The 26,092-nt window shown below is 39.4% G+C and overlaps 1 protein-coding gene across 1 annotated transcript in view; it reads right to left on the reverse strand.

Moving 5' to 3' along the window:
* The window catches only part of TRPS1 (transcriptional repressor GATA binding 1), a 270,531-nt gene that overhangs the window by 99,452 nt on the left and 144,987 nt on the right, over positions 1–26,092 (reverse strand). The window lies entirely within an intron of this gene.

Genomic DNA, 26,092 nt, shown 5'->3' on the forward strand with positions numbered 1-26,092 from the left:
TCTTACTGTATGTGGGACACTATACTACATACTTGAGAGAGTACATTATAAGGATAAACAGATATATCCTTTGCTGACAATGAGTTTACAATCTACGGGACTGCAGCATATTAAGAACATATTTTCCATACTCCAATTTCTCTGTTGAATCTACCATAGTATTCATGGCATCATCCATTCTACAATAATTTAAAATAAAAAATATAATGAATGAGCAGAGTGGCTTAGTGGAAAGAGCTCAGGCTTGGGATTCAGAGGTCGTGGGTTCTAATCCCGACTCCAGCATTTGTCAGCTGTGTGAGTTTGGGCAATCACTTAAATTCTCTGTGCCTCAGTTACCTTATCTATAAAATTGGGATTAAGACTGTGAGCCCCACGTGGGACCATGTGCTTAGCTTATATCTACCCCAGCACTTGAGCGGTGCTTAGCACATAGTAAACACTTAACAAATACCATCATCATTATTATTAACTAGAATAAAGTTACAAGGCCTTGTTAAAATTACACCTCCAAGAGGTCTTCCCCGATTAATCTACCACTTCCCCTACTCTCTCTCCCTTCTGTGCATCACCCTTCAACTTGGATTTGTACCCTTTATTCACCCTACTCACAGGCCCACAGCACTTATCTTCATATCCTTAATTTATTTTAATGTCTGATTCCCTCCCTAGACTATTAGCTCCTTGAGGCAGGGAACACGTCTACCAACTCTGTTATACTGAACTCTCCCAAGTGCTTAGTACAGTGCTCTCTACAGAGTAAGAGCTCAGTAAATGTTTGATTAATGTTGACATTAAAGATCATTTTCACAAAATGAAATAATTCACTTAAAATTTCAAGTATTCTTACATAGATTGCCACCAAGCATTTACTGTAAATTCATTTCTCAAAATTTCCCTAGGCAAACCTTATTGCAAAATGATTCCTGTCTTTAAATGCCCAGCTGTTCACTTATCTCTGAGACCAACTTTTACCATCTTGCACAATACAGCCAAAAGAGCTGCTTGCTCAATATTCTAGGAAAGCTTCTAGTTATTCAGGTGTTAGAGCAAAAATGTTTTCTTCCTGAAACAGCAAGACATTTGAAAACCCCGCCACAGCGTGAAGAGGTTATATGAGAGGTACGGGATTGGAAAAGTCTGGCAGTGAGTGAGAAGGTGTGGAGGAGGAGACTGGGGGAGAGGGAGATTCTGGCAGTTGCACGGGTGAGGTGTGGCTGAGGAGGAGGGTTTGTTAGTGGATGTGAAGGGGAAAGGGTTGGGGAGGGTAAGGTTCTGGCAGTGAGTGTCAGAGGAGAAAGGGGAAAGGTGCAGGTCTGGCAGAAGGGAAGAGGGTAGGGAGGGGAAAAGTCTGGCAGTGAACAGTGAGAGAAGAGTAAGTGCTCAATGAAAGTCACTGACTGACTGATCTGCACACATATGGTAGCCGAAACCTTGAGAGCAGTTGAGCTCCCTAGGGAGAGTGAGTAAAAAGTGAGAAGAGCCCGAAACCCAGAAGAGAGCCTTACGGAATGCCTCCAGGAAGAGAATGAGAGCCAAAGAGCCAGAGAAGGAAACTGAGGAATGGGTGGAGATGGAGGAGGGTAACCCAGGGACTATTCTATCTACCACGGCTAAACTAGAATTTCAAGGAGAAGGGTGTGCTCCTGTGTCAGAAGCAGTTGATCGGTCAAAGAGGATTAGGTAGGAATATCAGCCTGTGGTGCTGGCTGCAAGGAGGTGATTGGTGATCAGGGTCTCAGTAGAGCGATCACTGGCTTGATCATTGATGCCGGCGATCCTTCCTCCTGGGACCCTTCTGGGAGCGTCACACTTGGGGGCCACAGTCAAGTGTCAATGAAAATGAACCACATCCTTAAAATGAAAGGCAGAGGTAGGAATCAAACTGAAATTACATAATTTCAGTATATAATAATATGTATTTCAATATATAATACTACATTATATTATATATATCATATTATATCGCAGGAAGCAGCATGGCTTAGTGGCAAGAGCCCGGGTTTGGGAGTCAGAGGTAGTGGGTTCTAATCCTGGCTCTGCCACTTGTCTGTTGTGTGACCTTGGGCAAGTCACTTCATTCCTATGGGCCTCAGTGACTTCATCTATAAAATGGGGTTCAAGACTGTGAGCCCCACACAGGACAACCCGATTATCCTGTATCTACCCCAGCACTTAGAACAGTGTTTGGCACATTGAAAGTGCTTCGCAAATACCATTACCATTATTATTATTATTATTATGACATTTACTCATATTAATGTCTGTCTCCTCTCCAGACTGCAATCTCATTATGGGCAGTGAATATGTCTGCTAATTCTATTATACTGTACTCTCTGAAGAACTTAGAACAGCATTCTCTAGATAGTAAGTCATCAAAAGCAATGATGGATTGATTCAAGTACATTTTTGGAGACATATGACTGATGATGATAATATGATGGTGACGATGATGGTATTGGAGCCTCCCATCAAGGACCATGGTGGAACCTTTGCCCAGAGAGTCCAGGACCAAGATCCTGCATAGAGGAATTGGTTTTAGCGCTCTGAGCTCCAATAGAGCAGATTTTTAGAAACAGCAAAAATTAGTTTAAATGCAAATTTTTTTCTCGTCAGTCAACCCATCAGTGGGATTTACTGAGCATTTACTAAGTGCAGAGCACTGTATTAAAGGCCTAATAATCCTTTACAGCATAAATTGGAGCACTGGTTTTCCCTGGGGATTGTGTTTCTTTTTAAGCGTTATAATGTCCAATGCTAAAACCAGATAGATGTAGGCATTTTTTCATCACTTTCATACAGTATCTTCTAAAAATGGTCAGGGTGCATTACAGAAGTCAACTGTTCCATAATTAAGGAATTCATAGCTAAGTGAGATACATACACAAATTCTCACTGGGGATACATACACAAATTCTCAACGCAGCAATCGGTCTGTCAATGGTATTTGAGTGTTATGTGCAGTGCACTGTACTAAGCACTAGGGAGAGTATAATAAAACTGAATTAGCAGAAATAGTCCTGACCATAACGATCTTTTGATGTCAATCACACTAGCATGCACACTTGGGATCTCACTGTTAGCAGCATCGTCTTCTAAAATGAGGGACAGCAAGTGCAACCTCTTCTCCTTTCTCCATGGTGAGGCCTCATCCTCTCCCCATCCCCCAGCATTATGGGCAAAAAACACATACACATGAATATGAAATAATTAATCTCTTCAAGAAAAGATATGAAAGCAAGGTCCTCAAAAAAGCATACAACTAGAGGAGCACCCATGCAAGGCTATCACTGGCATTCAAACAACTAAACTAAAGATGTAGAGAAATACACACATACAGATAGATTAGGTGACTCATTCAGTCATACAGCAGGCAAGTGGCAACGCCAGGATGAAAACCCAGGCCTCTTCCTGCTGATGCTGGTGCTCTTTCCACTAGACCTACTTCTCAGAGGGTTGTTCGCAAGAAAGTCATCAAAGATTTCTTTGGCAGGCAAAATAAATTCATGTGAAAGAGCTACGAAATGACTCGTTTGGCTGCGGCGGAAATCTGTGTAGATTTCTTCAAACACCTAGTTGTATCTGTAGCTTCTGAACCAGTTGGGATATTCCTGTGACACTCAGAATTCTTCAGAATTACTTATTACCCTGCTCAGGAATTTTTCAACTATGTGTGTCCTGAATTGAAAAACAGTGAGATCCAGAGATTACAAAGATCAAGGCCTCCAATTTAGATAATGCACACATCTACAGGAGGCATAAATGTATTTATTAACAAAAAGTGGAAGTCAATCCTGATTAAGGTGCATGCACAAGCAATAGGAACTGGATTGTAGCTTTACAACGGAATTGTTTTAGGATATATTACATCAATTTATTCAGCTTGAGGGGGTCTCGCTACTTCCTTTGCACTTATAAAACTGTGAAAAACATGTTGTGGCCTTGAAAATCACCAGTAACTCCCTTCAACATTTGTATCACTCTTCAGCAAAAACCATCAATCCAACTACCAATCAGCTGTGCCATTACTATGTTCATTTCATCTAATTCTACTCATTAGATTGTGCTAATACAAATAAGCTAAATGTCCATCTCAAAATATTACTTCTTCCAGTAGCCAATGCCCAAGTACTTTTCTTTTGTGCAAGTCATAATCGCCCAAATACCACTTGGGGCACTGGAATAATATAAAGAAAAGCAAGGTTTCCCTAAAAACTTTGATCCTATTTCAAGATGATTGAAATAAACAGTGAATGGAACAAACCATAGAGGGAAGTGGTTAAACTGAAGATAGAGCTACACCTGGAATTATGAAAATGGAGTTGGAGTTATGAACAGGACACACCTCAAGAGTTTTAACTCATCTAATTACAGTAGGAGACCTAAAACAATTAGCAGAATGTTTGCATTTTATTCACTAGAAATTCTTCAACAAAAGGAAGACAATAATTCATAAATTTACATAGTTTGCAAGCAATAATGTTTGAGAGAAGAGATGGAACAAATACATTTTCAAGGTTTTTCAGTGCATTTGATTCTAGAGCATGCTCTGAATTTGCTTTTGTCTGTCAAATGCGGTCACTGTTGCTGCATGAGTCCCAGTGAAATAATTTTATGAAGCCACATGAAGGACATACTCTTGGACAGGGAGAAAGCTAGAGCCCAGCGATGGTTGGAAATGAAACACTATCTGTATGCGTTAACAGCTGAGAGACAGTGACTGTATTCCAAATACTTTTCAGCTACTGACCTGATTTTTATAAAAGTGCATCCCCCTCAAGTATAATGACCACAGAAAATATTGGACTGCTATTAAAAAATGAGGTCAGGCACTTGACTAATTCCTGGGGCAGATACAAGCAAATCAAGTTGGACAGAGTCCATGTCCTACATGGGACTCATGGTATTAATGCCCATTTTACAGATGTGGTAATTGAGGCAGAGAGAAGTTAAGTGATTTGTCTGAGGTCATAGAGCAAGGATTAGAACCCAGGTCCCTCTGATTCCCAAGCCTGTGCTCTCTCTACTAGGCCATGCTGCTCCTCATAGAATGAGTTTTCTTTCCTCATCAATTATTTGGTATATAATAACTATGTTCAGAAGCTGTATATGATTTGAATGCATACCATTATATGGGTTAAAATCTTTAAATGACCCTGAAAAGAATCAGAGTCAAAATAATAAGGTAATGAACTTCTTGATTTTATTTGTGCCATCAGCATTTGCATAGATACATATTGTTTTAATTATTATTACTGTTATTATTATTTTGTATTATCATGGTATTCATTAAGCACTGTCCTAAGGACCTGCCCTACTTGAAACTCACAATCTAAATAGGAAGGAGAACAGGTATTTATTAATAATGTTGGTATTTGTTAAGCACTTACTATGTGCAGAGCACTGTTCTAAGCGCTGCGGTTGATTTACAGGGTTATCGGGTTGTCCCATGTGAGGTTCACAGTCTTCATCCCCATTTTACAGATGAGGTAACTGAGGCTCAGAGAAGTGAAGTGACTTGTCCATAGTCACACAGTTGACAAGTGGCAGATCCGGGATTCGAATCCATGACCTCTGACTCCCAAGCCCTTGCTCTTTCCACTGAGCCATGCTGCAGATCAGGACACTGAGGCACAGAGAAGTTAAGTGACTTGCCCAAGGTCACACAGCAAGCAACTGTCAGTCGGAAACAGAACACAGGACAATGGTCTTTCCAAGAGGCTATGCTGCCTTTATCTAGTTGTAGTTACATCAGAATTAATAATTTTTAACGAACACTACTAAGATCTTGGAAAGAAGAAAACATTTTGTGCTGTATTTTATTTTCACACAAAGTTATCTGTTCCACTGTTTCATATTTATACACTTGTAGTGCTTCCTGCTTTACACTTATTCTTCCTCCAGCTTTGACTATCTGAAAATAATATTTATCTGTCTCATCCACTAAATGCCAAGATTCCTGAGAGCAGGGGATGTGTACTTGCTTCTTTTGTACTCTTTCAATGTGGTACAAATGCTTGGAGCTTAGTAGACAGTTCAATGAATACCTCAGACTGATTTACTGATTGACAAGTATCTATGCAAGTAAATGTACCTGAAAAGACTGGGAGGAGTGTTTACTCAGTGTGGGCTCAATTTTATTCAAAATCTCTGTTTATAATTTAGACAAAAGAATTGAGATTGTGCTCTCAATCAAATTTTCTGATATGTTAAATTGGGCTTAGTTACTAAACACTTTGGATGACGAAGAGAAATCAAATGACTTAGATGAATTGAAACATAAAATACGGCATTATGAAGCATACCAATATTCCACCCTGCCCAGTGACTTGATCTTGCTGACAGATCACTAGGAGAAACAGGGTGGTAGGTGTCATCTTGAAGTTGGGGAACTTCCATCTAACACTCTAGGTTTTCCTTTTGGACTTTGATATTTTAGTATCACAGCTGGAAATCCACTAGGTGATGCTGTCTCTCTCGGCAACATGTCCCCTTTTGCTGCCAACTCCTATCTGGTATGTAATTAATTTTAGATAAGCAGCATGGCCTAGGGGAAAGAGCATGGGCCTGGGAATTATAGACCTGGATACTAATCCCAGCTCTACCACTTCCTGCTGTGCCTTTGGGCAAGTTGCTTAACTTCTCTGTGCCTCAGTTTCTTCTTCTGTAAAATGGGGATTCAATATCTGCTCTCCCGCTTACTTAGACTGTGAGCCCCATGTGGGATAAGAAATGTTTCTGACATTATTAATTTGCATTTACCCCAGTGTTTAGAACCATTCTTGGACACACAGTAAATGTTTAACAAAAACCACAGTTAATTATTCTTGTAGCTAGCTTGTTGACCGTGATCTCCACTTATTCTGTTTCCCTCAACCATATTCCCCACCCCCAGTTTAGGGAGCAGGGGTATTCTCTCCAACAACATTACCCATCCACACCTATCCTATCTCTGCCTTACCTGTTTTTAAAATAGATACTGACCCCTATCCCAGTTACCACACCCTGTGGTTAGACGGGCCAGGAGGGTAGTGTAGTTCTGGGGGATCAAAGCTTCCTTATTGTAACCAGAACATCCCTTTACTCTGGGTCTTATACTTGAGGGGCCAGGCTTTAGGGAGGAAAGCAAACAGCAGAAATTCAGGATAGTATGGGGGGCATAAATTAACCTGAATAAAACCCATGAATCTAAGCTCAGTAGACCCTGGATATGTCAGAAATGAAATGCTTTAATTTAAAAAGCAGTCCTGGGGTTTTTAGACCTGTCAGATCTGAAAAAAGGACATAGAAGAAGAATTTAGAGAAGAGTTCAGTGAAAACAGTGAAAGGGCTAGAAATGTGTCCCATTTGCATTCACTGTCTTTATCTAAGTGATTAACACACTACTTGGCACATAGGTAAGTATTTAAGGAATACCACAATTATTATCATGGGGAAATGCTAAGGAAAGTGGGATTGATTGGGCTAGAGAAAAGAGGGCTAAGTGATGGGTGACTTTGATAAGAACCTTGCTTTGCTATTTTAATGGGCAGGTCATTGAACACATGGTCTTCATGTCCATTTAGGGTATAATGAAAAGAAATGGGCTTTGATTCAATATGGTGAAATTTCCAAAGCAGGAATCTCTCATCTGTCATAGCTATGCAGGACTGAAATGGGCTTCCACAGAAATTCTGTGCTTTCACTCTCCAGTGGTCTAGAATGATAGATACCTATCTGCTGAAGAGTTTTTCTTATGTTCAAGTGAATAAGGGCTGGATTGGTTGATCTCTCACGATCCCTTACAGTTGTATGATTTGCAGCAACACCTCTGTGCTAGGGGCCAGTGCATCAGCAGAAAGGCCTGATAGCTTTGCATTAAGGTTACGGAATAAATCAGGGTTAAAATTTTAAAAGAGTTCTAGGCAGTGGTCAGAGGCCTGGTCTCCTCTGGCATCCTTTCTAGCTTCCAGGCATGGAAGGGAAACTTGAGCATATTAATATTTTGCCATCTCGGGTCACTTCATTAGAATTAATTAGGTAGCTGGCTGGTGTGGGTTTCAAGAGAAAATAATACCCACAGAAAAGTGAAGAGTTACAATGGCTTGATATGCCAGTTAATTTTTTAACCTCATTGTTTAAAACAATTTAATGATCTTGTTGAGCAATGCTGTTAATATATGTTAAGGATTATTTTTTTTCTTTTTCTCTATATTTTAATGATATATATTTTCTTTTTGAAATCTCCCTTTCATCTTCAAGCTGTGAGGAGGTGGAATGTTAAAAAGAAATGGCTCTGTGGCAAGAATATTAAGGAAGAAAGAAAAATCTGATTAAAATGCCCTGCCTACTTTAGCCTTTTTGCCAGCTTATCGATAATTCTCTGCACAATCTATAGGTGATAACAAAAAAAAACAAAAAACTTTAAATCAGGAAAACATTCCTTTTGCCTCAAAATGGACACTTGGTGAAAGTCAAGTGAAAAAAAAAAAGAATCTGTCCTGGTTATTATGTGAGGAGATATTTAACTTCCCAAGTGTGCTAGGACTTTGATTCTAATACTTCATTTAAATTGATCCCAAGCTCCCCTCCCTACCTGCGTTAAGGTAATGAAGTTTAGATACATAGTTTATTCTACATAATAGCTATTACCAAATCTGTAAGCGTGGAAGCCTAATTATTAAAAAGATTCCATTATTCCAGGAAATAAGGACTTTAAAATTTTTAAGCTACTCAAGAAGAGGGCAAAATGTAATAAGTGGAATAGAAACACTGCCATATCACAAGGTTATTTTATCATTAAAATCATGTTTGTTAAAAGCTTGCTATGTGTCATGCACTTTTCTAAGCACTGGGGTAAATACAAGGTAATCATGTTGAAAGAGTCCCTGTCCCACATGGAGCTGATTCAATCGAAGTGAAAAAGTATTTTCCACTTGCCTTTTATACTGCTGAAAAATGATTGTGGGACCCGTGGATGGCAGTTGCTGCATAGGTACTAACCTGAAGACTTTGAGCGTCATTCTCACGATAGGCAAAAGTCCTGGTGAACTTTCTGATACATTTTTTCAGAGACTTTTTTTTAAATGGAATTGTTAAGTACTTATGTGCCAGGCACTGTACTAGGTGCTGGGGTAGATAGAAGCTAATCAGATGAGACACAGTCCATATTCCATAAAGTGTTCACATTTTACAGATGAGGTAACTGAGGCACAAAGAAGTTAAGTGACTTGCCTAAGGTCACACAGCAGACAAGTGATGGAGCTGGAATTAAAACCCCAGATCCTTCTGACTCCCAGGCCCATGCTCTATCCACTAGACCAAACTGCTTCTCTCTTTCTATATAATAAGGCATTCTGTTACATTCAACCACATTTCATTCAATTGTATTTATTGACACTTACTATGTGCTGAGCACTGAACTAAGCGCTTACCAGCTTGCAAATGAAGTCGCTCTTTAATATGGATGAGCAGTACAAAAACAAGCATTAACCAAGTGCTTTAAACAAATCCCATATATATTTGTACTAAATCATTCACTTTTAGATCTTTCCTTGGTTATTCCCAATACTTGTGCATACAGAATTCTTAAGCCTCACTGATGATGACTCCAGATGATCAATAATAATAAACAGACCCAGTTTATTACTAACTGCCTTAACTAATTATTTCTTCATATTTCAGGTTTGCTCTATTGAAGGAAGAGACCTCAAACTAGCACAGATGTGTGCCGTTTGTCTCTAATATTGTCTCTAATATTGTCTAATATGTATAGACAGGAAATTATGAATACATTGATTGGATGTTTTAATGTTTTCTGCTGCCTGACCTCAGTTGTCAACCAACAAATTTTAGCATTTTGCGTAATTAACATGGTTCACAAATCAATCTCAGTTGGGCTTGTGGAGACAAAGCAGTGCGTGATCGACTGCTGTGACAGAACAGATGGCAGTTCACCATCAAGAAGTCCTCTCTCTCACTTGGAGGAATTACCTAGAGGTCAATGAGTGATCAGCAAGTGGGGTGAAAATTTAGCACTTCAGTGATTAGAAGAATTTACAATGAGAAGAACAAAAGCAATTTTCTCTGTTAGCAGTCAGTCAAATGCCCAACAATCAGGTACTGAGAAATGATATTGGCTTAAATGCCCACCTAATTTTGCATAAAGTTAGTAACCCTACCTAGTAAGACTTTTTTGTTCTCCTACTTAGACTTCGAGTCCTATGTGGGACAGGGACTCTGTCTAACCTGATTAACTTATCTACCTCAGTGGTGAGAACAGCGTTCGGCACACAATAGACAATTAACAAGTACCATTATTATAATTATTAAAATCATAATCATTATTATTACTATTACAAACTCTCTACAGTGAAAAAAATATCATCAAAGTCACTAAGTATCTAAGTACTCACAATAGGATATTTGAACAGGCAAATGTAAAGACAAAACAAACGCTCATTAAATGAGAGACAAGCCTAGGCTTCGAACATGAGTACAACAGGTACGTAAGAAATATTTTGCACGGTGTTGTTTCATGGAGAAAACACACAAATTGAGTTAAAGTGACGAGGAGCCTAAGGGGTGTCCTAAAGTCCATTAACTATTTGAGAAACCCGCACTCATTCCTCCAAGACATTAGTCCTCCAAGAATGACTGCATCAGTAAAGAAAATCTCATTCTAGAGGAATAAAAAAATTTCAGGTCACATCCTCAAAACCCTAATATTTTTCAAAGACACAGGTGACAAGCTTAGAAATTCTGACCAAATGGGGAATGTGTTCTTCTGGACAATAATATTGCTTTTAACCATCTTTCTGGGAAAGAAATCCATGGGTAGAGGAATTTGGAATTTTAAGAAATGGAACAAAAGTTTTGTTTTTGCATGATTATTCAGATAAAATTCTGGCAATCTTGATGGTCAAGAGTATTTGTATTCAGGGATGGAAAGCTTCCCTACAGAATAAAATAACAGCAATTTAGAAATTCATCTTTGTATAATAATGATCTAAGAAAAAAGAAAAAAAATCGCAAGTAAATAAAGAAACACACTCCAGCTTGTGATTCTTCTAATGAGCCATGGAGGCTTCATGCAAATTATGGAAAACATAGCAAACATAACTTTGGCAAAATACACTGAACTCTTGTTCTGTAGTGTAAGAGTTTCGTTTATATTGTACATGTGCTCTGTCTCTGGTTATTCAGGCCCCTTCCTCAGAGGCTCTGTAGAGGAGTTCTCGGCAATCGCTGCTGCTCAGATCATTTTTTTTAAGACATACAAACCAGACAATATCTTCTCTTTGTCTACTGGTTTGATCCTATCATCTATACTTTTCCAGGCCTGGGGAATTTAATGACAAACAATCTCTCAATGTCAAATCTTAGTGAATGAGAGAGGCCTTTAAAAATGTGTTTATTTGCTCCCTAAGGATTATTTTAACTCCTCTGATCAATTTTATGACCCTTTATCTGGACTTTTTTTTGCATTCTCCAAAAAGGAAAAAGTCTCCAGAGGGACATCTTCCATCCATGGGGCTTTAAGAAAGCTAATCAGATTTTCAAGGCACAATTAGGTATTTTAGTGTCTCTTCCAATTTCCCAATTGAAATAGCTTTATTCATGTGTGTGATTAATGATGTGTGGAAACACAAAGCTTGTTATGAGGAGAGAATTCTCTTTAACTCGAAGTGTATCATTCTGTACGCAGTTAAGCCCAGATGGGCTAGGGTTCTGAAAGGGTCTAAATTTTGTCTCTAATAATAATTTTGGCATTTGTTAAGCGCTTACTATGTGCAGAACACTGTTCTAAGCGCTGGGGTAGATACAGGATAATCAGGTTGTCCCACGTGAGGCTCACAGTCTTAATCCCCATTTTACAGATGAGGTAACTGAGGCACAGAGAAGTTAAGTGACTTGCCCACAGTCACACAGCTGACAGTGGCAGAGCCATAATTCAAACCCATGACCTCTGACTCCCAAGCCCGGGCTCTTTCCACTGAGCCACACTGCTTCTCTAAGGCCCTTCCCCTACTAGACGTTACTGTAATGGTATTTACTGGGGATGCCTATATGCAATGCAATGACCCAAACATTTAGTAAGTATGAAAAAAAGGTCTCTGAACAGAATTAGCTTACACCTTAACGGGGAAAACATTTCTAACTAGAGGAATCAGAATACATAATTGAATGTGCAATTAAATGAGCATACAGGCACAAATGCTGAGGAAGGGGACTGGCATAGCTTTGTGGAAAGTTCACAGGACTGGGAGTGAGAGGGTCTGGATTCTAATCCAAGCTCTGCCACTGGCCTGCTGTGTGACCTTGGGCAAATCACTAAACTTCTCTGGGCCTCTGTTCTCTCATCTGTAAAAATGGAGATAAAATACCTGTTCTCCCATCCTCTTGGGCTGTGATCCACATGTGGGACAGGGACTTTGTCAGTGCTTAGTACAGTGTATCTAACAAATACCATTTATGTATAAATAAAGGTGGCTAGCGAGTTTATAGAACTGGGTATAAAGGATTATTTGGGCAGGGTTTGCTGAAGGAGGTGAGATTTTATGAGGGATTTTACTGAGGACACTCAAGGATGACACTCAATCTTACTTGCATTATGCAAGGCACAGAGTCTGATGACTTCAATCAATCAATCAATAGTATTTTTTTAGCGTTTTGGCTGTGTAGCACTGTACTAAAAGTTGGGGAAGTTGCAAGATAATAAGGTGGGACACAGTCCCTGCCTAAATAATTCAATATTGCTGCAGAGTATTATTAAATAAAATATTATTGTAAATGCATATCAATAGCACACATACTGAATATTGCATTGACTATTCAATTCAATTCAGCAAAATATTACATTATAATGCACAGTGTTTCATTATTTCGCTATGGGTACAAGATGAAAAGAGTTGACTATTAATTAAAAAAAATTGTATTATGGAATGGGATGCCTTCCTTTTTAGAAATTTTATTGAAGAGTGGTGAAAATGCACCAATTGGGATTTTCATTCATCATTTCTAGTAGTGTCTCTATTGTTTTTTTAGTTTGTCTCTGTATCTATCGTGGTGAAACAATTAAAACAGGGAAGTCAGTTGGACAAAAGATGCTGATCTTTTGTTTTTATCTGGACACACAAATAATGAATACACTTGTGTTTCATTCTGCAGATAATGCAGGTGGTTGGATTTTGGGGACAGGAAATATCTTTAGAATGAAGGCCAAAATGTATTTTTTTTGGTCTCCAGTATCCAGATAATCCGCATTTAGAACTAGGTTGGTCACTCAGAGAAAAACTCTGGTTGACATGGTAGCAACAGCAAAAGGAAACGTTGGTTGAGGGGAAGGAATAAGGACTGAAAAATCATCACTTCAATTATTGAGAGATGGTTATATCTTGAATTGTCAGAGCACGAACATTAAAAAATTCACCTATAAAATGGATATTTTCAACACTTGAAAAATAAATAAAAAGGCAGAGGTGAAGTTGAGCACAAATACTCAAAGAGTATCTAAATACGCTGGCTAAAGGATCACATCAAACAGACTATAGCTTATATTTCCCTAATTATTTGCAAAATAAGAAATGTAATCAAATTCTTTTCTAATTTTAAATTATTTTTATTTTAAGTATTCTCTGCATGGGGCAAATGACTCTGAAGATGAAAACATTTCCCACACATGCTTCACATCATGTAATGAGAGAAAGAACGCTTCCAAATTCAATCTCTCCCTCGCTTTTTTTTTTTTTTTTTTACTTTTTTGAAGAGCGAGATGTTTGGCAAATCAACAACAGTGCTCCTTCAGAAACTGTCCAGGACATATAATGCTAAACTGATTTGGCTCAAGTCACATGAAAGGAAAGATACAAAGGGAAAATCTAATCAATTTTACATGTCAACTTTTTCCAATTACCAATCCTAATAATTTTATTTCCAAACATTCTTTCAAGTTAGGAATAGGTGGGGCTCCAATTCTTTCTACCTTGAAAAATAATATTTTTGAGTTTGGATTTAATTTAGAAAGTAAAAATTGGTTGACTACTGGGCATCTGCCGGCACATATATCAAACCTCAGATTTAAGGGTCACCTGCTTTTGATGCTGTCCGATGCCATTGTTTATCCTGTCTCATACAAGAAACAGATTTTTATGTTGAAACCGTAATTGCAGTTGTTAATGTGTAGTTTTATGACACTACGTTATTGTTCCATTGTGCTATCATTTTTTAGGTTTTATTTGATTCTCTCCTGCTTGAAACCACATTTCAACTACAAAGAACCTTTGTATGTTCTAATAAATTTTATTGAGAGAGGATTGTTGCAATGTTCCCCATTAAACAAAAGCCTGGTCCAGTAGAGAAGCAGCGTGGCTTACTGGAAAGAGCCCAAGCTTGGGAGTTAGAGGTCATGGGTTTGAATCCTGGCTCTACCACTTGTCTGCTGTGTGACTTTGGGAAAGTCACTTCACTTCTCTGGGCCTCAGTGCCCTCATCTGTATAATGGGGATGAAGACTGTGAGCCCCACGTGGGACAACCTGATGACCTTGTATTTACCCCCGCACTTAGAACAGTGCTTGGCACATAGTAAGTGCTTCACAAATATCGTCATTATTATCATTATTATATCTGTATTTGATTTCTGGCACCACTTATTAAGAATAGATACTTACATTTTCTATATGAAACTGTCTTCAATTACTGAAAACACAAAATTATAAATTAATCAAATGGGATAGTAAATAGGCCTAAGCATCACCAATCACACAAAATGACTTGTCAGATGATCGCTGCCTCTACTTACCTGTTTGCTTTGGCTTGATACCTCCTCTGGCACTTCTCTGCCTTCCACATAAATTGAAGGAAACAATTCCCTCATCAACTTTTAACTAACTCTTCACTCCTCATGGGTGAGTGGACAAGTATGTCTGGTGAGCTGCAAAAGAACTAAAGGTTTCAAGGTGCTATTTGCAGAATCGAGATCTGTGCCACTGAAGTGACATAGTACACATGATACACTGACTTGAGACTGGAATGTAATTATATTTTGAGATATCAACTTGATTTTTGATTGATGTAACCTAATCTTATCTTATACACAGGCAACTGTTTGTGGGGAGAACGGGGGGGGACACAAAGCCCATTCTGTCAAACTCCCTTTCAAACTTCCAAATAATCTTTATTCATCACTAATTCTGTTATTCCCATTTTGACTCCTAATAAAATTTATTCATTACTAATTCAATTATCATTTTGATTCTACTTTGGTATTTGGCAAGTGCTTACTAAGTGCCAAGAAAGTCAGGTCGAACACCATCTCTGTCCCACATGGAGCTCCCCGTATAAAATAGGAAGAACAGGTACTGAATCCCCATTTTACAAGATGAAGAAACAGAGGTTGTGACCACCCCAAGGTTACACACAGCCGGCATATGGCAGAGCTGGATTAGAACCCTGGTCCACTGATGCTCTATCCACTAGTCCACACAGCTTCCCTTCTTTACCTGTTTCTCTTTATTTTTCTGTTTCTAAGACTGAAAAAGTCAGAACAAATGTGTTTTGTTAATTTCTTGGGCTGTTCACTAGCATCATCTGGGAAGCAATCCAGTAGCTCCCTCCACTCATAGGCACTCACATCCTGCTGCCATCTTTAGCTGACCTCCTAGGGAACTTCTTAACCTCTTCCCAATTTTTTCTATTTCATTTGAGACATACTAAATATACTGTCTGTGTCCCGTTCATTCACCAGTGACTCAGGGTGAATGAAAATACCTCTCCCTTTATTATAAATGATGCTGTCTTTCACACAATCAGGAATCTTGATGCTTGACTTACTCTTTCGAGTCGTCTCCGCCCCATACTAACTCCATGAACACATCTCCCCCAGGTTGCCCCACCTCCATCTGCAATAGTTCTGGAAGTGTATCCACAGAGTTTTCTTAGTGAAAATACAGAAGTAGTTTACCATTGCCTTCTTCCACACAGTTAACCTGAGTCTCCACCCTCGACTCTCTCCCATGCCGCTGTTGCCCTGCACAGGTCAGTTTTGACTTGTAGCAGACTGCCTTTCACTTGCTAGCCAATGCCCATGCTAGGAATGGAATGGGCATGGCTCTGCTTGACTCTCCCTCCCATATCCGAGACTGGTAGATTACTGGAAACTCTCCATATGTGAACCTCAGAGGAGATCAGGAATCTCGATCTACTATACAGTTAAATGCTACAACAACACAGAGGAAACCCCACATATGTTTTATCTCCCTATATATTTCAGAATAATTGATTTTTTTATTAAGAAAAACCTCTGGCATAATCATAGATGGTTTAAATTCCAGTAGCTATTTTGCTCTACTCAGGTTATAGTCTTAGTCTCTCAGATTGCTTTCCATACGCTGATCGTAAAGCCCCGTGGTGATTTTGGATGCACAACAATCCTCACTTTTCACAACCTGGTACTCTAAAGCTGTTCCCATAAATGATAAAAGTCAAGCTTCTAGTTGGGATTCAAATTTATATGGCCAAAAGCATTTGAAACAGATTACTCAACATCTGCTATCAGAGGAATATGTAAGACAACGAAAATGTCAATAGAAGATCAATTGTAATTGGAGAGTCCTATTGTAAATGAGAATAATCAGAAAGAAAACTTTCTATACACAACTGGTATATACTATAAATGGATGTGAATACAATAGGAAACCCAAGAACACTTTTAGGCTGCATATTTACTTACTCTAATTAATAGTTAATGGAATTTACTGAGAGAATACTGTGTCCAGAGCACTGCATTAGACCCAATGGAGACTACAACAGAGTTAGTAGACATGATCCTTAACTTCAAGTTTTTATAATCTAGCAGGGGAGACTGATATTAAGTAAATGCCAGACAGGAGGAAGTAACAGAATATAAAAATATGCACATAAATGTTATGGGGAGGGAGACTGAATGCTCAAATGCCTAAAATCACTCTAATTGCCTATAACCACCAATCTTAAAACTTTATTTTCTTCAAATTGCATTATTCCTAACATGACAAATGTTTTCCCAGCTACTGGAGCACACACATATTTTATATTAAAGTATGTTTAATAAGAAGTCATACATGTCCTCTAGAAACAACAATAGGCTTTTTAATATATGGAGAGGCTTTTAAATGGTATTTAAATGCCATAATTATTATAGAGAGCTGCCATATGCTTATAAGAAAGCATTGTATTCTGAGAATCTTTCCGGTTCTTGAGGATGTGGATATGCGAATCCAGTGGGAAAATCGAATTAAGATAGCTAGAACAATCCTCATTTCTCACCTGCATAAGGTCTTAGTCACATTTTAGAAAGCTAACACATCCTCTAATGTTATGAGATATTTGTTGGGTGCTGTGTTTAATAGTGGAAATGACACTCAAGAGAAAACCTTGAAAACTGCAAGAGTGTTTCAGCGATTAGTAGGTTAAAAACTTCCTATCATCAGACAGAGAGAATTCTTTTCTTAACTCAATTGAACAAATTATTTCCAGGTGGTGATAATTATCACTTGTAGTGCTTGCTATTCTGGACTCTGAGGCTAAATTTATACTTGACAAGCTAAACTTTTCATCATGGGCATTTTCCCGTAATCTCTCAAAGACTGAAGAGGAGGATAGACAGATTAGTGATGGGTGAAACCAATTCCACCCAAAATGGCAAGACTTAATTACAAGCCTTCTTGTTTATAATTAACGGTATAAATCACCAACTTGAAAGTTTCTTTTTCAAAGTATTTGAAACCAACTCTATACCCAGAGGGATTAATACTGTATATTATTATACAGTTAAGTATTATTTTGTTTGCTACCTGAACAAGATGTTTGAATGGCATATTGCAGCTTACTGGGGAATTTGGGATTTTTCAGAAACGATTTTCCTTCAAAAGGTGGGTCACTTTGCATTTCCATGTCTTCTGTGTCATACTGAGAGTGTGAGAGAACAAGTGAGAGTGAAAGCTGCCACAAGGCAGGCAATGCAATTACAGAGACAATCAGAAGGAAGTAATTTCTGAGCAAGTGAGTTACAAAATGAGCTTTTAAGGAAAGAGGAAAGTGTCCAAACCCAATCCTCAAGGAGGATTTGTTGACAGGTCAAACCTACTGCCAGCCTGTTTAGATTCATTGATTTTTCATAAAGAGAACATGCAGAAAGATTATCTTCTGTACAGCTTTACCAAACTGAGGAAAGCCTGCAGTTACTCTAAAGAAGATCTGTATCAAAGGAAACCATAAAAAGCATGACTTATGGTGCGGGTTTAGTGAGTTCTATAATCTTAAGAAGTACCTCATGTTGTACTGAGTCATCTCAAAACTCATGCCATAAACTCATTTTCCGCTGCATTATCTGTGCGGAGAGATATGTATGGTACAGCAAGTGTGCCATGAAGGTCAGAGTCAATCTCCAAGCGTTCCTAGTTTACAGAGGTCTGCATAAAACACACACCCCGAACCTACTGACTGTGTTCGGGTAGAGCTGGGTGTTTTAAGTCCGTGCAGGCATTTTCCTTTGACTTATACTGGGGGAAGAGAGTTCGCTTTCCACTAACACTTGGGCATAGATGTTATATTATACTTCGGCTCAGGGTGGAACCCAGAGACGGCAGGGTTATTTGGGGACATACCCAGAAGTGGGCTGGTTGGCCGGCCAGCCATAATGTGATTCAGCCATGGACAGAAGCAGCAGCTCTCCTCCCTGCCCCTCCCACACACTGCATCTGAGCAGCCATGTTGTGAGGAAGAGGAGGGGAGGAAAGTCCAGCTGGCCACCCTTCATCGGTGAATCTCTGCTTGACCCTCAGAGCAGTCAGAAGAATGATTTGCCTGCCAAACCCACTTCAGGTTCTGGCTGGAGGAATATTGTTCTCACCTCCATTCACTACTCAAGCGACAATCAATAAATCATATTTATTTAGTGCTTACTGTGTGCAGAGCACTGTACTAAATGCTTGGAAGAGTATAGTAGAAGAGTTCATAGATACATTCCCTGCCTACATGAACCTTAGAGACTGCTTATTCATTCATTCAATAGGATTTACTTAGTGCTTTCTGTGTGCAGAGCACTAAACTAATTATAATAATGATGTTGGTATTTGTTAAGTGCTTACTATGTGCAAAGCCCTGTTCTAAACGTTGGGGTAGATACAGGGTAATCAGGTTGTCCCACGTGAGGCTCACAGTCTTAATCCCCATGTTACAGATGAGGTAACTGAGGCACAGAGAAATTAAGTGACTTGCTCACAGCCACACAGCTGACAAGTGGCTGAGGCTGGATTCAAACCCATGACCTCTGCCTCCCAAGCCCGGGCTCTTTCCACTGAGCCACACTGCTTCTTTTTCTAAACTAAGCACTTGCGAGTGCACAATATAACCATAAATAAACACATTTTCTGTCCACAGTGGGCTTAGAGGGGAGATAATCATTAATCTAAATAAATGAATTATGGCTATGTACATAGGTGCTGTGGAGGCAAGGATGGGGTGAATAAAAAGCGCAAATCCAAGTACAAAGGTCATTTTCCTTTGGTCATGCCAGCCTCTGACCAAAAAGAGTTGGCTCATCATCATAATTTCAACAATAACACAGGCCTGGGAGTCAGAAGGACCAGGTTCTAATCCTGGCTGTTCCACTTGTCTGCTATGTGACCTTAGGCAAGTCACTTAACTTCTCTGTACCTCAGTTACCTCACCTCAAAAATGGGGATTAAGACTGGGAAATGGGAGAAATGGGAAATGGACCCTGTGCAGGTCACTTCACTGTTCTGTGTCTCAATTTCCTCACCTACAAAATGGAGATTTAATGCCTATTTCCCCCTCTACTTAGCTCGTTAGCCCATGGTTACAAGGACTGTGTCTTGCCTGATTAATACTTGACACGAAGTAAGGATTTAACAAATGTAATAATAATATTAACAATAATTACTATTCATTATGAAGCACTATGTGTAGAGCACCAGACTGGATGCCTACTGTTTGGATCTACTGTGAGAGCATGTAGTACTATAGAAGTATAAGACTTGATCTATAAAAGTAAAAGGTCTTAATGGGAGATAGCAAATAAGTATAAAAGAAGGTACAATCAGAGTGTTGCTGAACTGGGCCGGAAGCAAGTAACTACTCCACTTGCAAAGAGAGAATGCAGGCAAAGATCACGGCTTAGCAAGGCAGCATGAACAATGAATACACATGACTGTCTTGAAAGAGGGAAACTGGAAGTTTCACTTGGTTTCCAATCTGGAAAACCCTTTTTCCCTTAGAGGTTTTGAAGTAAAAATGCTCATCTAATTGACATTTTCCTTGAATAAGGGATAATGCAAAGTGGGAGATATCCAGCTGAGAAGCATCTCAGCCTAAGAGACATAGAATGGAGCTGGAAATCAAGGGGATTCAGGCCCAGAGATTCAATTTGAAACCAGGGCACTAAAAAATTTGGTCTTCAATTTCCACCTCTCCAAAATGGTCTTTACCTGACTAGTGAACAGAAAGATGATGAACTAGTTTCCTAAATGCTTTTAATTATTTGGGATGAAAAGGTACTATATTATAATCATCACCTCCTGTTTAAACCCCACAAGAAAGTAAACACTTAATGTCTCTTCCATCTGGGACACACACTGCTCCAAATGAATGCAACACAAGCAAGCACAAAATATAAATGAATCATTTTGGCATGAATACTTCAGAATGGCAAAGCATTCAGTCAGAGACCCAGGAACAAAAAGCAGTTAAAACAAAAGGCAGTTAAGACTATGGGAGATGTTATATTAATATGAAAATTAGAAGTCCAAATGGAAAACGACTAGGTGAGTGCTGATCTCCACAGGGCAATATGTTGTGCTAGTGGGTGGCTAAATTTTTCTAAAATATGAAATGGAATAGTCTTGGTAACCACATTTAAGGGCATCTTAGAGAAGCAGCCTGTCCTAGTGGAATGAGCATGGACCTAGGAGTCGAGAGACCTGAGTTCCAATCCCAGCTTTGGCAATTGCCTCCTGTGTATGATTTTGGGGTGGCAACTTAACATCTGTGAGCCTCAGTTTCCTCATCTGTAAACTGGGGATTAAATCCTACTCCCTCCTACTTAGACTATGCGCTTTACGTGGAAAAGGGATTATGTCCAACCTTATCAGCTTGTATCTAATTCAGCACTTAGAACACAATGCTTGGCATATAAGTGCTTAATGAGTATTATTATTATCATTATCATTATTATTATCATTATCTTCTTGATTACTGTGTCTATTACTTCTGTTTTACTAGCTCAAGTACTTACTGTTCCATATACAGTCGTAGTAGTAATATCAATCAATCATTTATTGAACGCTTACTGAATTAATAGTCGAGGGTGACTATTAAGTGATTAGGTGTGCTTATTTTGTGAAGAGTATGATACTAAGCATTTGAAAGAGTTCAATACCTTAGGTAGACATGATTCCTCTCAAGGAGCTTACAGTCTAATGGGGGAGACAGATATACTTAAAATTCCAGGCAAGGAAGCAACCAAGTATAATGTTATGAACATAGGTGCTGGGGGAGTTGGGATAGGGAAAGGACCTAAGGGCTTGGGGGGTTGGATTAAGTGCATGGGTGACACAGAAGGGAGGGAAAATAAGGTATAAGGCTAAGAGTTTAGTCAGGGAAAGTTTCTTGGAAGAAATATGATTTTAGAAAAGTTTCACTATGAGTACACTGCTAGTCTGTCAAATATGTTGGGAAAGGTTATTCCATAAAGGAGTGGAGGCTTGAGCAAGGGATTGACTGTAGCTGAGGAGAGATCAAAGGACAGTGAGTAAATTGATATTAGATGAGTGAAGAGGGTGGGCTGGGTTGTACTGGGAAAGGAGAGAGGACACATAAGAGGGAGTTGTTCAATAAATACTATTGCTGAATGGCCTTTTTTTCCTGTTCTACTGATGTTCATCATCTTCAGCTTATTCTGAATTCAAAATGGCTGCTGGAAACTGAGATGATAGAGGGCAGGACTATAATGACACCAGGGCAGCATGACTTATAATTCATTCCAGAGTTATATTTTATAAATTATTTAGTCATATTAATGTCTGCCTCCCCATATAGACTATAAGCTGATTGTGGTCAGGGAACCTGTCTACCAACTCTATCATAATGTACGCTCCCAAGCGCTTAGTACAATGCTCTGCACACAGTAAGTGCTCAATAAATAGTGTTGATTCATTTTGATCGGTTGAGTCTTGCATACTGACTTTACTACACTCTCTTGCTTGTTTCCTTATAGAATACTAGGTTAAAATGCTCCAGTGTGCTCCATTTGGTGTTACCCTTGAAGATGGACTGAAGCCTTCAGGAGATGTAGCGAACAGCAAACTCCTCAGTTTAATGATCCCTGTCATCTTTCTCCTGTCACTCACCTTCTCCAAATTTTACTGAAGACCCCTTAATCTCAGGCGTAAAATTGAAACTCCTGATAATTGGTCCATAAAAATCTCTACCAATTGGCTCTTCCTCTCCTTACCAACCTCATATCTCTGCATCACTGATTACATTTTCCACTGCACTAGGCAAGTCTATACATGCTACTGTCTCCCAGGCACTACTGACCCACTTCCTTCCTCAAGTCATGGAACTCATCCCACCGAACCATGACTGTCCTTTCCTTCAACCAAATACTGCTGGAGTCTAACCTTCTCCAGGACTACCTGGCTCAGTCACTCTAACACTCCACTCCCCCCACCCTCCGGCCCCCATCAAAGACATGTGCCCGTCTTGTTTTCTGTGTGTGTGTGTCCTTTTTTAAAATGGTATTTATTAAGCGCTTATTATATGCCAAGCATCTTACTAAGTACTGGGGTAGATACATGCTATAGAGGTTGAACACAGTCCATGACCCACATGGGGTTCACAGATTTAATATCCATTTTACAGATGAGATAACTGAGGCCTAGAGAAGTGAAATGACTTGTCCAAGGTCATACAGCAGACAAATGGCAGAGCAGGGATTAGAACCCAGGTCCCTCTGACTCCGAGGCCCATGTTCTATCCACTAGGCAACACCCCTGCTCCACTAATTGAATTGAGACTGCTTTCAGGAAGTAGGGATGTTCTTTTATTTTTTTGTACACTCCCAAGTGCCTAGTATAGTGTCCTGTAAACAAGAGGTCTCCAGACTATTTTGTGAATGAACTGTTTATTCTTACACAGCTGCACTGTGGAGGCTCATATTTTACTATTTTTGTTTGGATCTACCATTACCCTATAAGTAAGGATAGAATCATCTGATTCCCGAGAGTTCTTAAAAACAAATATGAGATTCTGAATCTAAAATTGGCCTGATAAATGCTCTTTACCAAAGATACACAAATATTCTACATTGGAATTCATAACTCTAGTAGGCCTGCCCTTCTTTATCCTACTCAACTTCCACTCTGTACTTTTAATTTACCAAAGCAATTGGCTATTCCTATCTCCCTATAGCACATATCATTTTCAAAACTTTTCCCTCCATTACTTCCTTCCACCTATAATTTAGTGTCTGTCCCTCCCTGGGCCTTCCCAAACTCTAAGCTCTTTGAAACAAAGGATACTGTCTATTAAATCTACTGAATTTGCTCATGTCCTTAGCAAAGTATTCAATGCAGAGTAAATGCACAATAAGTTCTACTAACAGATTTTTGGAGGATGTAGGTGAATATTTTTGCTTTGTCTTTATATATATATATATATATATAGTATGTAACATGTAAAATTATACCTATTCATTTATTAAAAAGGTATTTTATGGCTTTGGCCTCCAGTTAACTAAAACATATGAAGTTGCTCTCCAGCACAAAAATCACCTTCACTCTAGTACCCTCGATAGAAAATACCTTTTTATCTTTCTATTTATCTATCTAGACATAATACTAACTAAAGTATTTGGCATTACCTGGGAAAGATTTTCTTAAAATAGTTGTAGGATATTCTCCATCCTCATTCATTAATTCATTCAATCGTACTTATTGAGCGCTTACTGTGTACAGACCACTGTACTAGCGCTTGGAATGTACAATTCGACAATGGATAGAGACAATCCCTGCCCAACAACGGGCTCACAGTCTGCAGATCTCACGGAAATGTGCTCTGGAGACCCACCAGGTAGGAAGAGGAACTGTTGCTCCTAGTCACTGCCACAAGGCTCCAATCCCACACTCTGGAAGGGGCCAGGAACTTCTCCCCTCAGGCTAATAGAGAAGCAGTGTGGCCTAGTAGATAGAGCAAAGTCCTGGGAGTCAGAAGAACCTGGGTCCTAATCCTGGTTCTGCCACCTGTCTGCTGTGTGACCTGGGGCAAGTAAATTCGTTACTCATAAATGGGTACTAAGATTGTGACCTTATGTGGGACATGGACTGTGTCCTACCTGAGTAACCTGTATCTACCCCCGCACTTAGTAGAGTGCCTGGGACATACTAACTGCTTAACAAATACCAGTTAAAAAAAAAAGGGGGTGATATAGGGCACGATGGCTGGGACCTCGCAGGGCTGGGATGGTGAAGGTGAGTCTGACCTAACTGATGTCCAACTACTTGTCGGGTGGCCTGTGGCTTGAATCTACCTCACAGCATCATACACTTCCTCCCTCCTGTGCTTCCCTCAGCCTGGCCCCAGGAACTGAGAAAGGAACTGTGGTTGCCTTGAGAAACTGACTGGCAACATAGTGGAGACCGCTAAGAAGGGAGAATACAAAGCTGCACACCTAACCACTCTGCTCCAACTCTCCCTTCCACCCCACCTCATCCTACACACTTCTCTTGCAAAGCCCCTGTTCTTAGTTTCACCTTTCACCCGGTATATTTAGATGGAAATGTAACACATATTCAGCTGCATTAGCTTGCAGGATTTTGTATCCAAATTTGGGTAACTGTAAGTAACCAAGAAATTGGATTATCTTTCCACAAACAAATTCTTCAAAATGTATAATGAATATATTTTAATATAATAAACATGTAGCTCTCCCTTTCTACTGATTATACATACACACACAAACACAACAGGAAAACTAATATGTAGGAAATATGTGTTTTGCAGTGTCACATGCCTGGCAGTGAGATGATTTGTGTGCCAATATGGATGACACTTCTGCATTGTGTGGACCTAAAGATATTTCCCTGGGACCTGGCTCTGTCTCCAAGACTCCCTAATGATAACCTGACCACCATGAGAACAACCCCTCGAGGGTCTCAGTCCCTGCCTGCCAGATCTATCACTTGCTGAAGTGGTACCTCATCAGTTTTGTTTGTTTGTTTGTTTTTAATGGCATGTGTTAAGTCTTTACTATTGTCAAACACTGTCCTAAGCACTGGAGTAGAAACCATTTATCAGGTTGAACACATGCCATGTCATACATGGGACTCACAGTCTAAGTTGGAAGGAGAACAGGTATTTTACCCCCATTTTACAGATGAGGTAACTGAGGCATAAAGAAGTAATTTGCATAAGGTAAAAGCAAGCAGTTGGCAGAGCCAGAATTAGAACCCAGGTCCTCTGACTACCAGGCCCATGTTCTTTCAATCAATCAACCAATCATATTGATCGAGCACTTACTGTGTGTAGAGCACTAAACTAAGCAGTTGGGAAAATATAATATAACCGAGTTGATAGACAAAGTCCATAAAAGAATAAATTACGGATACATACGCAAATGTTATGGGGCTGAGTAGGGGTGAATAAGGGGTGAAAATCCAAGTACAAGGGGAATGCAGAAGGGAGATGGAGAAGAGAAAATGAGGGTTAATCAGCGCAGGCCTGTTGGAGGAGATGCGCTTGCTTCTCCACATTCACTGCCGTATCGTAATCAACTTGCCTTCTTGTGCATGTGTCTTGGATGTTCAATTCTCAAGCAGCCTGGCGGGGAACAGACCTACCGCCTCAGAGCTCCACTTAATACTAGGCTGATGAGGAAAGTGTTCAAATCTGACGTGACCTACCATAAGCCAATATTAACCCTCCTTTTCAAGGTAAAGCCTTCAGTATTTTCCGGGTTATTCTTATAGCTATAAGTACAACTACAAAAATGTTTAAATGTGTTCAGGAGTTAATCTGTACATGATGGCATGACTACAAATATTTATCTACAAATCT

This window comes from Ornithorhynchus anatinus, chromosome 4, assembly GCF_004115215.2.
Source record: "Ornithorhynchus anatinus isolate Pmale09 chromosome 4, mOrnAna1.pri.v4, whole genome shotgun sequence".
Taxonomy (NCBI): domain Eukaryota; kingdom Metazoa; phylum Chordata; class Mammalia; order Monotremata; family Ornithorhynchidae; genus Ornithorhynchus; species Ornithorhynchus anatinus.